The sequence below is a fragment of the Odocoileus virginianus genome, chromosome 9, assembly GCF_023699985.2.
Source record: "Odocoileus virginianus isolate 20LAN1187 ecotype Illinois chromosome 9, Ovbor_1.2, whole genome shotgun sequence".
NCBI lineage: Eukaryota > Metazoa > Chordata > Mammalia > Artiodactyla > Cervidae > Odocoileus > Odocoileus virginianus.
The window spans coordinates 14,131,771-14,148,884 of record NC_069682.1 but is presented as its reverse complement, the minus strand read 5'-3'; the positions used below and the strand labels follow the sequence as shown (position 1 = coordinate 14,148,884).

Sequence of the window (17,114 nt, the reverse complement as noted above, 5' to 3'; positions counted from 1 at the left end):
AAGCTTGGTGCAGGCAGCCCTCCTGGGGTTGGTGGCCAGCGCTCGATAGAGAAATCGAGTGTCCAGAGTCAGGCTTTCCACATGCAGGGCCCTCCCCACGCCCGTCATGAACGTGGAGCCTGCTGGCCTGCTGCAGTGCTTCTCCCTGCCCTGGAGCTCTGTCTGGTGACTGGCTGTAAACTTGGTCACTGAGGGGGCTGTGGCTCTCCATCCCCGGACTGGGGAGGGTCCTCTCCCTCCTCAGAGGAGCAGGTCTGTGGCCTGAGAGTCGTTTGATGGGGTTGCTGTCTGGTTGACCGGCCAGGGGCATTGATTCCATGCTGTTCTGTGAGCTCCCTGTTCACCCAGATGGGAGCTGCCCCCGTGGCTCAGGGCTGGGGGCACTGGGGAGCCTGGTGGGTAGCTGTCCCCCAACCATGTGAAATGCTGTGGCCGTGTTTCTTTCCTCTAAGAGTCTGTTGATGAGTGTCATTCTGGATGTGGCTGCATCTCCGCGACAGCTTTGGGTTTTAATTTATTCATGTGTATGTTCTCAGAGCCCCCCTGCCACTGCCAAAGGCTTTATGGCCTCTTAAAGTTTCAGCGCATTTGCTTTATGGCCAGTGTTTGTTGAAGGGAAGTGGTGTTCGGGGAAATGATCAGTCTGCCTTCCGACTGGATGATGGATGAAGGATTAGACTTTGCTCTTTCATTTAGAGCTTGAACACCGCCTGGGCATATGCTGTCCAGCGCTGCCGGTTTCCCCAGGTTTTCATTAATTCGTGTGTACGTGCACCGGCCCGTGGGATCTTCTCTGTGCCAGACTCGGCCCTAGGTGTGTGCTAAGTTCTTGTGGCTCATCATACTGAATCCCGTGGGTCGCAGGTTCCTCTGAGTCCTGCTGCAGCATTCTGGGGATCTGGATGTAAGTCCCACATCCTCCGGGTGCCGTGCAAACCCTGTCCAGCCTGGCCCGCCCCCCGGGCATGCTGGACTCAAGGCTGGGTGTGTTGATAGTGGTCTACTGCATAGCTGTGGTGAGGAGCCAGGTGCCATGGTCAGCGTTACCAGGTGACGGGAGAGCAGGGATGTGCAGACGTGCCTGGGCCCCATCCAGCCTGCCACTCATCAAGGGAACGAGACAGTTGTAAGGACCAGGAGCAACGGGGGAAGCAGGTACCACTCACAGTGGTTGGGCGAATGCGGGTCTCACTTGCAGGCCTGTCCCGCTGAGCAGGGGTGGATTCAGCAGGAGCCTGTCTCCCTGCAGCCACAGCCTTGGAACTGGGTGTTATTACCTTCTGCCCTCATGCCTTGTGCAGGAGAGCCAGGTACAGCAGCAGGGAGGAGAGATGAGCATGGTGGGTGGGCTCAGCCAGCGACCATCCCCCCAGAGCCAGAAGAGAAGTGAAGGGCCCCGAGCTGTCCAGATGAGCAGTGACCCCACCTCCAGTCTGCACGAAGCTAGGAGAGGATTCCTCATCCCCTCCCTGCTAGCAGGGAGGTGGAAAGTGATAACTGATAGGCAAAGAAAGTCATGGGCTGGACGGACCCTCCCATCCTGTGCACCTGGTCGGGGTTGAGGGACATTCTGGCTCCTGGGAGGGCTCCTCCCACCCCCCCAGGGGGCAGATGTCCTGGCTTTGGAATGACCTGATCCTTTAACATCTTCCTTGACATAAAGTCCCATAACCTTCTTTGGAGATCAGTTGTCGGTGACAAAAATTCCTGGGTCAAATTGGAGGATTTCACAGTCTCATCTACCTAACTTGGGTTTTATGAGTTTGCCCTCCAAAGGAAAGATGGAGGAAGAAGCTGGGTGGAAGTGCTGCTCCTTTGGCTTTAGATTCCGCCAGAGACAGCAGAGTCAGTGGGAATTATGCCAAGCATGGTGTGTCTCACTTAGAATTGTATGAAGATGCAAGGAACAGAAAGCCAGCTAGCATATGGGTTAATTTTTCTCACATAAGCGAATGTTCAGAGGTAGGGCTTGCTGTCCCTGGTTCCCTTCATCCATGATGCTCACGCAAGCCCCTCCTTTGCCTCACGGTAGCAAGATAGATGCTGTGGCTCCAGACACTGTGTCCGAATACAAGGTGGAAAGAAGGGAATCAAGGAGTCAAAACAGCTATGTCTGTCACTTTAATATGAAAAGTAAAGTTATCCCAGAAGTGTTCTTAAGCTACTTCCATTTGGGTCCAGAGTGGATTGTGAGGCCACCACCCCTGCTTGCAAGAGAAGCTGGGAAGTTGGGGAACAGGATGGTCACGATGATCTGATCTGGACATGTGGCCACCACAGATAAGAGGAAGAAGAAGGGAAGGAGGATGTGGAGGCTACAACAGGTGCTTTATCTGAACTGATTTTTGAGTCACATCTCCAAGCAGAGGACCAGCAATCCAGATTCATTTAGGATCCCATCTCGAGCAAGCAGGGTCTTTTCACCCGCTGTCTTATGTAGAAAAATTGTTTCTACAAGTGACATTATTAACTTCCTGGCCGAGCAGCCCTGTGGGTTGACCTTCACTTGCCAGTTGAGAGGAAACTGCTGATTCCTGCATATTTACCAGCTGTTCTGTTCAAAAGGGTTGCCTAGTTGGAAAGAAAATGAAGCAGATGGGTCTGAGGTTTCAGGATGAAGTTGAAGGTAGAAAGGAGGGACATCTTTCTCGAACAACGAAAATCTTGTCTCAGTGCAACGCTGGTTTGTGACAGGATCTTCGAGTCAGGGCCAAGTGGCGGTTGCCCATGGAAACCAAGGGAACTTTTTTTCTGATTGGGTAGCTGGTCTCAAAGAGGATTATGGCAGCCTGGCCACCATGTTTTTTTTTTTTTTAATTCTTTTTTAAATTGAAGTATAGTTGATTTACAATGTTGTGTTTGTTTCTGATGTACAACAAAGAATGATTCATATACATATATATGGCTTTCCTGGTGGCTCAGATGGTGAAGAATCAGCCTAAAATGCAGGAGACCCGGGTTTGATCCCTGGAGAAAGGAATGGCTACCCGCTCCAGTATTCTTGCCTGGAGAATTCCATGGACATATGAGCCTGGCAAGCTTATAGTCCATGGGTTCACAAAGAGTCGGAAAAGACTGAGTGACTAACACTTTCATAAATATATTTCATATTATTTTACATTAGGAGCTTATTACAAGACACTGAATATTGTTCCCTGTGCTATACAATATGACCTTGCTCTTCTGGATCCCGTGGTTTCATGGAGGTTTTTTCTTAAAATTACATAAATGGAGAGAAAACCCAGGATAGGGGATATGAGCCCGTGGCAGATGGACTGTTGCTTTTCTCTCAGAAAGAGACTTCAGGAACCTCCAGCAAAGCTCTGCTAGTTATTATTTAGGGATCCAAAGAGAGGTCTCTTTCCTTTAATGCTGATGAGAGATCTGATATGAAGTGAGTGTAGCTCCTGATATTTCTAATTCTAAAAAATATTCAGAGAGTTTTCAACCCCAGGCAAGGTTACGTACTGGCTTATGAGAGGTAGAGTTCTTAGTTGAGCCACATGGTTCTTACCAATGAAACTTATGCTTGTTTAAATAATATATATGTTTATTTATTTGTATTTACAAGAAGAACTCTGGACTGGCTCACAGGTTTCTGATTCCGCTTTCCTGGCTGGAAAGGATCGGTCCCTCCGACCCCTCAGGCCACCTGGCGGCCACGATGGGCACTGCAGTGTCCAGCGGGGACAGTGTCCAGGCGTGTCCCTGCCAAATTCAGCTCCTTTCTGTGATAGAAAAGATACACTGGCTGATCGGTGCTAATTGGATGGTGATTTTGGGGTCTTTTGGATTTCATCCTTCTGTCTTTTTTTATGTGTCTTTTGCTATTATGCTTTTTATTGTAAAAAACACATAACAACATTTGCCATTTTCATAACATCTTTACCGTTTTCACCTGTACAGTTTATAGTAATATTGAGTATATTCCCATGATTGTGAAGCAGAGCTTCAGAACTTTTCATCTTGTTGAACTGAAACTCTGTATCCGTTAGCCTACAACCCTCTCTGACTTCCTCTCCCATCCTCATTCTGCCTGGGATGTTTAGGCCTGTCTGGTTGACCACAGCTGAGGACCTGGGGCTTCAGTGGAGAGCTGACAGCTTGCAGCCTGTGAGGCCCCTTCTCCATCTCGGATGAGACTGGAGGAGATGGAGCTGAAGAAGGTAAAGCAGTTTCCCAACGCGGGGCTTATGGATCAACAAGGAAGGGGCGGTGGTGCAGCGGGGAGCCTGTGAGGCGGCCGTGGGCGAATGAGCCAGGCTCCCTCTCGTGGACCCTGCTTCCTGGAGGGGCCGAGGGCCTAATTGCACGAGGTGTTTGCCAAGGAGAGAAAAGCTGGTCAGGCCAGTGAGTCAGTTCAAGGCAGTGGAGGTGAACTGAACCTGTGTCTCTCATGTCAAATTTGCCTTATGTTGGTACGTGGAGGAGACTGTTTTCCTGCTGGTTAATGTGAATTACAGTAATACTTGCTTTCTTTGACAGAATCGTCCCAAAGTGATGGGAAGCAGTCCCTGGTGCTCATTGCAGCTCAGCTGGGCCCTTCATCTGCTGGGAGGAGGCTGGTTCTGTGAACACGAGCTCCTGTCTTCTCCCCAGTATCCCTAGCTACAGGACAGGACGTCTGTGTGTGTGTGAAGATAGTCTGTTTACCTGTAAAATGTGTGTCTGTTTATAAAATGGACAAACCAAAGACTGCAGGGGTGCAGGACAGGAGATGCTGCCTGCAGGCCTGGGTGAGAGGAGTCCCTGCCCACACGTGGGGGGTGAGGACCCCAAGGGCTGAGTGGCGGGGTGCTGACAGCCTCCCTTCTGGATCCTGAGACCCTGAACGTCCTACCTGCATGGCCCCAAGCCCGCTTTGAGGGCCCCATCTCAGGGCCCGTCCTCCTGAGAGCTGACTGGGGCTGGCACGTCCACGTGTGTGTGCAAGGCCCCCTGAGCCGTGGGAAGGTGTGCGGGACGGGACCCGAGGGGGTGTGAGGGGCAGGCGGCCCTGCGCTGCCATGCTCAGTGTGGGGCTCTAGTTGTTGTTCAGTCGACTCTGCGACCCCGTGGGCTGTGTCCTGCCAGGCTCTTCTGAATGGGATTGTCCAGGCAAGAAACTGGGGTGGGTTACCGTTTCCTTTTCCAGGGGCTCTTCCCGACCCAGGGATCAGACCTGCGTTTCCTGTATTGGCAGGCGGGTTCTTTACCAGGGGAGTCGCAGAGCTCCAAGGAGCCCGAGCTCTACCTTGGAAATTGGCCTCTGTGTCCACGTGAGGAAGTGCTTCTCCAAGAGAAGGATGGCACATATTCTATTCAAGAATTTGTTGGCTCATTTTAAAATACACATCCACATAGAATGTAGGCCTTTGTCTGTGACCTTGTGCCAGAGCCCACACATGTTCAGGGCAGTCTATTAAATTCCCCTTGTGTATTTATCTTTGAAATCATGAAAATGTTTTACATAATGATGACATGAAATTGTATTTTAAGGTGTGCTTCCTAAACATTGAAAGCAAAGAGAAACAGCTGAGCAGAACTGGGTCTTGGACCAGTGGCATAACTATCCCAAAAGGGGCTGTTTTAGGTGACTATAAAATGCAATTGTTTGACACTATGTCCCTGCTTGGGCTGTATTCTGAGGATAAAAAGAACTGCGAAACATTTTAAGAACTGTATCCAGTGACTCTGTGGTTTGCGGTGGCATTAGGCATTTTCATTCTGAAATGATTGTGTGTACGTTGTGTAATAAAGTGCAGGAGTACTTCCATTTGCCTCCCGGAAGCTCCAACCCCAGCCTCGCGCTGCCTTTGTAGACAAGCCCTTGAGTCTCATGTGCCGGGACCTAGATTCTCCCGCTGAGAACAGGGCTGGCAGACCCCTTTGCTGAGGTTGTCCCAGTGCCATCCCCGGCGCTGTTGTGAAGGTGAATGACTTAGTTTTCATGACAGGTGTTTAGTCACGTTAGCATCCCTGTTCCCTGGCTGTCTGTATTAGGACTGGTAGCCACATTAGGGCTCCTGGGTAAATGTTTGCTGTTTGATTAAATGCATCCTTTCCTGCTGCCCAACTTCAAATGAAAACACTTCAAAAATAATGTCTGAAAAGCACCATCCTTGCTGGGTGTCTACATCTGGGTCCAATCAGGAGGCAGAAACCATACAATATTTGAACAAGGGACATTCACTATAAGAAATGATGAAACAGTGGTATGAAAGAGGCTATAAAGATGGGAAAAGAACTTGGGTGCCCTAGGTCAGGAAGACACCCAAGAAAAGGCAGACTTGGAAGGGGGTCCACCATGGATGAAGCAGGTATGGTGTGGGGTGGGGGGCGTGGACACTGCCTGGGGCAGAAGTCCACTGGTGGCCTTGGCCAGAACTGACCCATGTCCCCCGGCAGCAGGAACGTGTGTCCCGAAGCACAGGCCAACGGGGCTTGTAGGTGGGCACACAGCGCCAGGGCGCTGCTGCCCGCGTGAGGCTGGCAGCCCGGCGGTGTCCCCACTGGGGGTCTGCAGTCTGCAGCTGGGCAGTCACCAGCCTGGGCCAAGGCTCTGATGCTGCCTGTGCGCTAGGGCGGGGCGCCACCGGGCATTCACACACAGACACACACGCATACACACAACTGACAACGCAACGGGGATGAAAGAGCAAAGCCCTCTCCCTGGAGTGAGGGGAAAGGACCAGGTCTTTTCCTGCACGCGTCCTCTCTCGCCCTCTACTGGCGGACGCTTGGCATTGCAGCCACCGTCAAGGAGAGCAAGTGAGGGCTCGCAGCCCCTTATCGCAGAGCAGGTGCTGCAGGCGAATTAGGGTCCCACCATCGATAAACTGATAACTGGCTCGCTGGGTGAAAACCTGCAAGATAGAATTGTATGAGTTATTGAGAATTCTGTTTTATAAAACTATTTCATGCCCTGAGAAAATCCTCATGATATGCTGTGAAAAAGCAGATTACAGAAACAATCAATACAGTGTAATCCAAATTTAAAAAAAAAAAGACCTAAGATCTTTGTTTATAAGATTCCTGAATGCTTCTCCTCTCCCACTGCCTGTCAACCCCCATAATTTGGTGAGAGTGAGAAAGTGAGTCAAAGTTCGGGCAGTGGTAGTCACCTTGTGTGTTAGAGGACTGATGATTTTAATTCCCTTCCTGTCATCTGCCTCACCCCTTGCCCAGGAGCAGCTGGGGGAAAGTGCAGGGAAACCATTATGTTACTCAGATGATTGGACCCTGGCTTCAGGAAAGGGTGTGAGAAAAGATGGTTGCCTTTATCCCTCAGACTAGCAGGATCAGTGGTCACATGAAGAAAGGTGGTCCGTGGCTGACGGTGCGAGGTAAGCCGTGCCTAACGGCTTTTATTGATGCAGTTTCTCAGGGTCCCTGTGTGCCCTGGACTCTTTAGCTGGTCAACAGCAAGTCCCAGTTTTTATTTTAATTCATGTGTGTGTTTGTTTCGTGGAACAGTTTGGAAAATGCTACTATGGAAACATATGAAAGATGTCTATAAACATTTTTAAAGCTATAATGCCAAAATGCCTTTGACCTCATAGCATATCTTTTTATACTAGTGATTGACTTTTGTTACAAATAAAAGTCTGTCCTCATAAAAATATCACTGCCTTTATATACATGTACACACATATACATGCACATGATATGCATACATAAATGCACATAATATACATACAGCACACACATGTATATATACATGCACCCAATACACACACATATACACTCACATGCATGGGCACATACACATAGTACACACATGTATAAACATAATACACACATAATATAAAACATATACATATACCTGTGCCTATATATGCATATACATATAGACATACACATATAGATACATCTATACACATATTTACACATATACTATGCATACACATACATACACACACATATACCCTTATATACATACACTGTACATACATATGCCATCTAGGTTTGTCATAGCTTTTTTTCCAAGCAGCAAGTGTCTTTTAATTTCATGGCCGCAGTCACCATCTGCAGTGATTTTGAAGCCCAAGAAAATACCGTCACTGTTTCTATTGTTTCTATTTGCCATGAAGTGATGAGACAAAATGCCGTGATCTTAGTTTTCTGAATGTTGAGTTTTAAGCCAACTTTTTCACTCTCCTCTTTCACCTTCATCAAGAGACTCTTTAGTTCCTCTTTGCTTTCTCCATAATGGTGGTGTCATCTGTACATCTGAGATTATTGATATTTCTCCTGGCAATCTTGATTCCAGCTTGTGAGTTATCCAGCCTGGCATTTCACATGATGTATTCTGCATATAAGTTAAATAAGCAGGGTGACAATATACAGCCTTGACGTACTCCTTTCCCAACTTGGAACCAATCCATTGTTCCATGTCTCATTCTATCTGTTGCTTCTTGACCTGCATACAGATTTCTCAAGAGGCAGGTCAGGTGGTCTGCTATTCCCATCTCTTGAAGAATTTTCCACAGGTTGTTGTGATCCACACAGTCAAAAATTTTTAGCGTAGTCAATGAAGCAGTATAGATGTTTTTCTGGAACTCTCTTGCTTTTTCTATGATCCAATGAATGTTGGCAATGTATAGACATATATACAAATAATATACAAACATATGCATGCATGCAATATATATTTATAGACATATAAACACATATACATACATACATGTAATGCATATACCTACACATATACACTGCATGTAATACATATGCATGCATATAGCATACACATGCATATATACATGCAAACATAATACACATGTTTGTGCACATGCATGCACACAATATACACGCATATGCATGCATATACACGCACACAGAGACACATATCTGCACACTGACAAAGATGGAGGTTTCTGTGCCACAGAGCCAGCAGCTCTCTCCTTGTAGGGATGAAATTATGGGCAATTTATCCCATCTGTGTCCTTTTGTGTAATCTCCTAAATTCCTGTGGTTGGCTGTTGGTTTTGTAATAGGGCAGAAACACCCGTGAACTGCCTTCTATTGTGTTTTCACTGTAGCGTTAACAGCCACTTGGAAGGAGGGCTCGACACACGCCCCGTCAAGGTGACTGCCCAGAGGCTGTCTCTGCCACACATCTCCTGTTGAGGCAGCCACATTGCAGATGTCAGCAGGGAAGCTTCTCTGACCTGCTAATGGGCTGCGTCCGAATCGGCAGGGTCTGCCTGCCTTTCCAGGGTCACGCTTGTGTTTTCTCAGCTGCTGGAGCCTGACCCTCTCTGACAATTATTACTTCATGTCAGAAGGCTGCCGGGCAAGCTGTCTGGAGCTGCTGGGAGAGACGGAGCTGCCCCCGTCAAACTCCGGGCAGTGAGGCTCTGGTGGAGGGTTAAAGGCTCCAGAGTTTTCTGTGGAAAGACATCTCGGCTGGTTCCTATGCCCCCCTCCCTCCTGGGCTCCCTCATACCCCTCACCAGCCTGCTGCTGGGACACAGGCCTCGGATGGAGGCGCCGTCGTGGGGCCGGGTCTGTGTCGTGATGAGGAGACAAGAGAGATGGCCCCGGGCTGCCCAGTGACCATCTTCAGGCGGATGATCTGAGTCTCCTGGGATTTCTCCCAAGAGGAAGTGCAGAGGGCCTCTCTCTCCCTATAATCACGACGACCACCCACTTGGACTCCAGGTTTCCTCCAGGCAGGAGGGAGCGAGGGGGCAGTGTTTGCTGCCTCCATCGCTTCACCAGCTCTTACTTACAGATGCCGACTGGGGCCTTCCTGGAAGAGGAATTCATCTGAGAGGAAAGCGAGGGTCCCTGAGAAAGATGAGGGGTGGCGGAGGGCAGCCTCCAGATCCTCCCACTTTTGTGTGTCCCAGCAGGAGGTCCCAAGATGGCAGGAGCCAGCCTGGCTCAGGCAGAAGCTGGTGGGTCTTCAGATCCTGACTCCCAAGCTCGACATCACCGGTGACATGTAGCTCCAACTTGTGACGTCTCCCACCTCACTCTCTGTGCACCCGGGGGTGGTCCGGTGAAATGCTGCTGCTTCCTGGCAGCACGGAGAGTGGATGCCTCTGGAATGAAGCCGGCTAGTCACCACCACAATGGCTAATGCTCCTGGAAGGGGAAAAAGTGCTTGCAGTGGATTCTGTCATTTAAGGTAGTCTTTCAACACATATGTGAACACATCCTGTGTGCCGGCAAGGTTCTAGGCACTGAACTCAGTGGTAGACGAAAGAGACAAAATCTCATGAAGGAATAACACGTGTCCTGTACACGGGATGGAACAATATCCAGCCTTAGAGTGAGGGGACACAGATGTGCTACAACGTATGAACATGTGAACGTATGTGCTACAACATAGATGAACCTTAAGGGTGTTGTGAAGGAAATAAGCCAGAAACAAAAGGACAAATACTGTGATTCCACTTACCTGGAACAGTCAGGTGCGTAGGGATAGGAGCAGAAAAGTGGTTGCCAGGGGCTGATGGGAGGGGGGAAGATGCAGCGCTGTTGTTTAATGGTGTTGATTTGAAACAAATAGATGGCTAGATATTTCTCTAGCAAAGAGGTTTATTCAGAATCAGCAGAGAACTGCAACTTGACAATGGTGAGCACATCTAAGTCCCTGCCTAGCAAGGGAAGGAGGAGCCTTTTACAGGGGGATCGCTGGGGCTTTAAGAACATGGATGCACAGTGCCTCTTCCCTGGGTTTTTACAGAAAGCTCCTCAGTTAGTTCTCTTGGGCAGCTGGAGCTGAGAATCCCTGCTTCACAATCTCGAATGCACCTTTAATCAACGGGGAAGCTTTAGAAATAATACCGATGTCTGTGTCCCATCCCGAAGTTTTGATGTTGTCCGAGTGCCCTTGAGCTTGGGGCTTCTGAAAGCCCCAGGATGGCCCACTCTGCATCCTTGACCATGACCGGACTGGCGGCTCTGCATTGCTCTGCCAGGGCCCAAGCTCCATCAAGCTCAGTGCCTGGGAGTCATCATACTCTCAGGGGTCCACAGCATTTAGTTTTCATTTCTTTAAAAATCAGAAGCAAAAAAAAAAGAATGTTTATGTTGAAGAAAATGTTGTCATATGTACCGTTAATATATTCACCTTTGTACCAACACTGCTATAATGTGGAATTTTTAAGACTTTTTTGTGCAGGAAGAGCCCACACAGGTCATGGTGCTGCCCTAGTGTCTGCTTTGATCTCCGTGGTCCCCCACGGTCCCATCCAGAGCTTTGAACCCAGTGGGCGCTGAGTGAATGAGGGAGGAGACTCAAAGGATTTAACAGCTACAAGGAAAGAAAATTGTGTTATGAGGGGGATGGATGAACGTGGAACATTCCATGGAACTCGTCCATGGAATGTATTTGGCAGAGCTTGAAAGATGTGGAGAGATCAGGCTGGGAAGAAAAAAATCAGGAGAGTGGATGTCTGCCCCCACCAGGCACCCAGTTCTTTTTTAGGGGAAGTGATACCACGCCTTTAATACCAGGACTTCCCTGATAGCTCAGGTGGTAAAGAATCTACCTGCAATGCAGGAGATCTGGGTTTGATCCGTGGGTCAGGAAGATCCCCTGGAGGAGGACATGGCAACCCACTCCAGTATTCTTTCCTGGAGAATTCCATGGACAGAGGAGCCTGGTGGGCTTTAGTCTGTGCAGTCGCAAAGAGAGACAACTAACATATGCACACACAAGCAAACTGAGGCCCCATTTTCACTCCCTGTAGAAAAAACCCAGCCCCTCCCTGCTCAGCCCAAAAGCCACTTTCCTCTGGAATCACTGGGGCTGTCTCACTTGTTTTCTGCTGTCCCTGGACCCAGAGCCACTACCCAGGAATGCTGCCCACTTCCTTCATCCCCTGCGGCACATCAGCCCAGGCCTCTTCCTGACAACTCGGGACAGCAGAGGTGAGTCCATGACAGAGCTGACAGGTGACCACTGAACTTGTGCCGTGTCTGTCCCAAGGGACCCCCGGGCTTTCCAGGAACCTCCTCACCAGCCATCTTCTTGGGGTGCTGCCCAGCCCCTCGGTTCCTCCCAGGGCTCCCCTTTCCCCTCTAGCCCTCCAAGGAAATTCCAGTTATAGGGCTTAAATCACTGTTGCTTTTTTATGCTGAGCTTTGAACCCTTTTGAGGGAAGGGGCAGGCATTTCTTTTAAACCCCAAAGACCCAAGAAAGCCCACTCGGCTTCTGCACCTGCCCCGGCACTCCACTTTGTCTTGTACAGGAACACAGTTTCTTCTTTCTTTCTTCACAGCAGGACTCCTTCCTGGGACAGACACTGACGTCCAGGGAGGGCTGGTAGGTGGACCCCGCAGGTCACAGCTTCCTCTCCGAGTTTTGCGACGCCTTGGCATGGTTGCCCAGGTCGCTGGGTGGGCGGGGTTTCCTGTCTTGGGTCTTGTCGAGTGTGCTTTCTCACTGATTCTTTGGGGGATGGTTCTTCCACGGAAAAGTTCTGTGCAGAGTTCATCTTTCATTCCAGATCCAGCCGGCAGATCTGGACAGGGAAGCTTCCTCTAGTCTTTTACGGCTCTCCCTTCTCCAGATGGGGTCACATCTGGTTTGGGAAACCGAGATCCCCAAGGAGACCATCACTAGGTCTCTGTCCAGATGAGGATCCTCCCGCTTCCTGGCTGAAGTTTGAGGGTGGGGCCGGGCCTCAGGGACTCCTGCAGGGTGCTGACCACATGCGCACAATGCACATCTGTGTGCTGACACAAGCACATGCAATTGTGCACACATGTGCACACCCATGTACACACTCGTGAGCACACCCTTAGGTGGCCTGGCACACTCACAGCCGTACGTCTAGATGGGGTGCCCAGGGATCTGTGCACACAGCAGTCCTCAGCTTCAGAAACAGCGGTTCTTGGAGTGTATTCTGTCCTAACTTGCAGGCAGCAGAGGAAAATGGCTGCAGAAGAGTCTAGCCCCCAACCTGCTTTTGTGGGCAGGCAGACAGGCTTTCGGGGGAAGAGAAAAGTATGAGGTCTGAAGGATTTGGGGAAATAGAAGGGCCGAAACTGGGTCTTCACAGATGGGTAGGATTTGGATAAACAGAAGTGTGGGGGGCATTTAAGACAGAGGGGGCTGGTGTAAATAAAGGTTGGTGTGGGAGTTAGGAGCTTGGGTGAGAGCAGGCTGATGGGACTGGAGTGGAGGTGGATGAAAAGAACAGACATAGTGGGTCAGAGGAAAGGGGGCTTGGAAGTTTGTACAATGCGAGGGGCACTAGGAACCACTCAAAAAGAACAAGAAGAAAGGGAATGGATGTGACATGTACTTACTATTCACAAGATTCTAAACCAGATGCTTTACATTTATTTAGTCTTTACCATAATACTCTAAGGTAAGATATTATTCCTGTTTTTACAAACGAGGCAGTTGAGGCTCAGAAGATGATGTAATCACATCTTGTAATTGATGTGGCCAACTTTCAAACCCAGTTCTCCCGAGTTCCAAAGGTCTTGTTTCTTTCTTGGATCACGCTGTCTCCCAAGAAGAGAAACAGCTAAAATTAATTTGAGGAAAGATTAATCTAGCTGCAGTGAAGACACAGACAGATTGGAGGTGGGGGTCAGGGGACCTGCTATTGAAATAAACAAGACTGAGATGAATGTACAAGGTGAGCCTGGACCATCTTGTCACCCCAGAAAGCAGAGACATGTCAGAGTGGAGGCAGGAGCCAAAGTCCTACTGGCAAAAGAGGAGGCAATTCAGACGCCACAATTCCCTTGATGACTGCAAGGGAGTGACTGCAGTGGATTAAAGCACATCGGGTGTGTGGAAATCCGAGCCTTTATTATTATTTTTTAATAATTATTTTGCTGTGTCAGGTCTCAGTTGCGGGTATGTGGACTCTAGTTGTGGCACACGGGCTCAGCGTGTGGGGTCTTAGTTCCCCAACCAGGTATTGAGCCAGCGTGCCCTACATTGCAAGGCGGATTCTTAACCACTGGACTACCAGGGGAGTCCCAAAGTCCAAGCCTTTATAATGATGCTAAAAATCAGACCCTCTTTGGTTACTTTTGTTTTGTTTTTTTTTTATGAACAGTATACACCTTTATTAGATGAGCTAAGATAGGAGGGAAGAGGGTTTATTTGCATTTCCGGGCCTTGATCTTCCTCAGATAGAACTGGAGCTCTTTTCCCTCTAGCACATAGCTGTCTGCTCAGCCACACTGGCCTGGTCTTGAAGTGATGCATGCAAGAAGCTTGCCCTGCTGGAAATGCTCCTCGAGAAGACTGCTGATTTTCGCGTTCTTTTTCCTCTCATCGTATTTCTTCTGAATTTTCTTTGATCGTTTCTTGTTTAAAATCTCTTCCTCCTCAGGAGTCAGCTTGGCCCCCTCTTGCGGCCCAGGGGCAGTGCATAGTGGGACTCATACCACTGTCAGTATGGTGTGCTGTTGATGAGCACAATACAGTTCTTCACCAGGGTCTTGGTATGGACCAGTTCGTTGTTGGATGCCTTATAGACAACATCAATTATTCTTGTCTTGCGTGTACAACACTCTGAGGCCCAGGAGAAGTTCCCCACGTCCAGCCTCAAGGCCCGGTACTTCTTGCTGCCTCCCCACACACGGACTGTGTGTATGCGGCGGGGGCCAATCTTTGCGTTGGCAGCGGGGCGTCCCAGCTCATACTTCCGCTTCGTGTGGTAGGGCTTTCTCTTGCCCCCAGTCTTACGGCGCTTGTGCCAGTTGTCCCGAGAGATGCCCATCGCTCGGCACTGGCTGGAAAGAGTCTTTGGTTACTTTTGAAGAATGCTAGGAAAGCAATTCAGCCTTTGGGAAACTGGTATCAGAAGGGAAAGCATCAAGTATTCATTCTGCCTCCCTGCCCCCAATATGAAGTTTCTCTTTTTTAGAAGCATTCTGGCCAATCAATGAAGGAGTTACAGAATTAGCGCATCACCCTGTGACTACCTCTAAGAAATGGATGGATCTGGCATCGATGTCTGTTAACATCTCAGAAGGAACTGACCAGACTTCTTGTACTTGCTGGTGGAAGGTACCACTGCCTTTGAAGTTTTTGCCAAAAATAATCACTGAGTCTCTAGATCTAAATATCCTTTTACAGAGAAGTCAAGGGACAGAGGAACGTATCAAATGACATCTTGAGGATACAGTCTGAAAAATCCAGACTTGGGATCATTGACTGGATATTTGATAATATTCAGAAACTGATATTTTTTTAAAGGAACAGTCTTGTGGATGTGGGTTAAGAAAACGGATCTTTTAAAGATACTTTCTATAATAATTGCAGATGAAATGGTATGTTGTCTAGGGTGGAGGATGGGAAAAGCAAGCTGGATTATGCATGAAATGCAACTAGCTATGAGGTAAAAACTGTTGAATTTAGGTGATATAGGTGCATTAATTTATCTTCTCCACTTTTGCAAATTTTTAAAAAGGTGTTTCAGGTAGGATAGTAATGTTAGTGAGTTCACGGCAGTTGGTGTACGAACGGGGCACTTTTAGAAGGGAAAGGAGTGGATCAGAGCTGGATCAGGGCAGGAGGAGCACGGGGGGTGGCGGAGGCAAAGCCCTTGGCACCCCACCAGCATCCAGCCAGGAACGTGGCCTGGCGTGACCCGGGCTCCCGGGGCCAGGCCCTGACTGCAGACGAACTCCTCCGCCTTGGGGAGCTGAGAAATGTTCCCAGCCCAGCTGGAAGTGCTGTCTGCCAGTTCATAATGAGCTGCTCAATGTTCCAGCCCTGAGGTCACCTCCTCTTTGAGTCTCCTGGATCCCCGGGGGCAGAATCAGTCATGCCCTCCTCCAGGCCCCGCAGCTCCTCAGCCCGGATGGGCATCTGACCTGCATTTCAGAGACTGTGTTCAGTCTGTGGTCCCCCGTGCCCTGTGTCCCCTGGGGCAGAACCCAGAGCCCTTCACACAGGAGGCATTCAAACCTATATATTGGTTATGAAATGGACTGCCCCCTCATTCCCTGGCAGATGAGGACGCAGAAGTGTGGGACTGGGTTGAGGGGCTGGGACCAGAAGAGGGAAGGCGTTAGTTTCCTCTCGGTGAGCACACCCCCTTTTCCCTGCCTGGCAGATTGTAAGCATCTACTGGGGCCGGCCCAAGAGGAGAGATCCTTGAGTCACAGGTGGTCCTTCTGGTTGCCATGGTGATAGCTCACTCTTCTTCCCCATCATGGGGGCTGGCCAAGGCCTTTGGGTTGTGAAACTTTGGATTACACATCCCTTTGTTGTTGTTGTTGTTGAGTCGTTAAGTCACATCCAACTCTTTGTGAGTCCATGGGCTGTAGACCTCCAGGCTCCTCTGTCCATGGGAGTTTCCAGGCAAGAATACTGGGGTGGGTTGCCATTTCCATCTTCAGGGGATCTTCCCAACCCAGGGATCGAACCTGTGTCTCCTGCACTGAAGGCAGATTCTTCACCAATGAGTCACCTGAGAAGCCCACATCTCTTTCCTCTTCTGAGATTGCTGGGACACTCACAGAGCAGGTCCTTGGGATTCTTAACAATTCCTTTGCAGGTTTCATGATGGATGGGAAGCTGGGAGGGGACTCAGATGGGTCACTGCATTGCTTGGGGTGACCCCAAAGTTTCTTCCCAGCTAAGAACAACAACAGGGAGCACAGATCAGGGATGAGGTAGAATTTGGTTGAGGAATCCTAATTCTCTTTCCTGAAGTCACCTGCCTGTAAGAAGTGATTCCCAGCCTGTTGGGCTAGGAAAACCCTGGAGCCATGAATCCCTTTGTTCCATTCAGTTTAGTGGCGACGGTGGGAAGGTGGTTTTAATAGGACCAGGTAGAACCTGTTTGCCTTTTCATCTTCCGGGCACCGGGCACTTGACAACACATCTCTCCACTTTTGTCCTTTCTGGAACACTTGCTGGGTCCCCACACAATTAGGGGTCTGCTGTTAGCTTTCTTTTGCATAGAACCCCCAACTCCCAAGTCCTCTTCCTTGTTAGGCATCACTTTCTGAAGGTTAGATGATTTCTAAGCAAGTGAATGTAATTGGAGGGCGGCTAGGGCTCAGCATCAGACCTCGGGGCAGTAAGGGGCACTCTCTGTTCTCGTGGCCCCTGGCAGAGGTGCCAGTGGAGTCCTGGCCCAGGGAATGCTGCAAGCCCAGAATGCTTCCTCTTTTTCCAGCAGCAGCAGACCTGTGC

At 49.4% G+C, this 17,114-nt stretch overlaps 1 pseudogene; it reads right to left on the bottom strand.

The window, feature by feature from the left end:
• Positions 1-14,028: 14,028 nt before the first annotated feature.
• Positions 14,029-14,690, bottom strand: LOC110137093 (small ribosomal subunit protein eS8 pseudogene; annotated as a pseudogene).
• Positions 14,691-17,114: the final 2,424 nt, after the last annotated feature.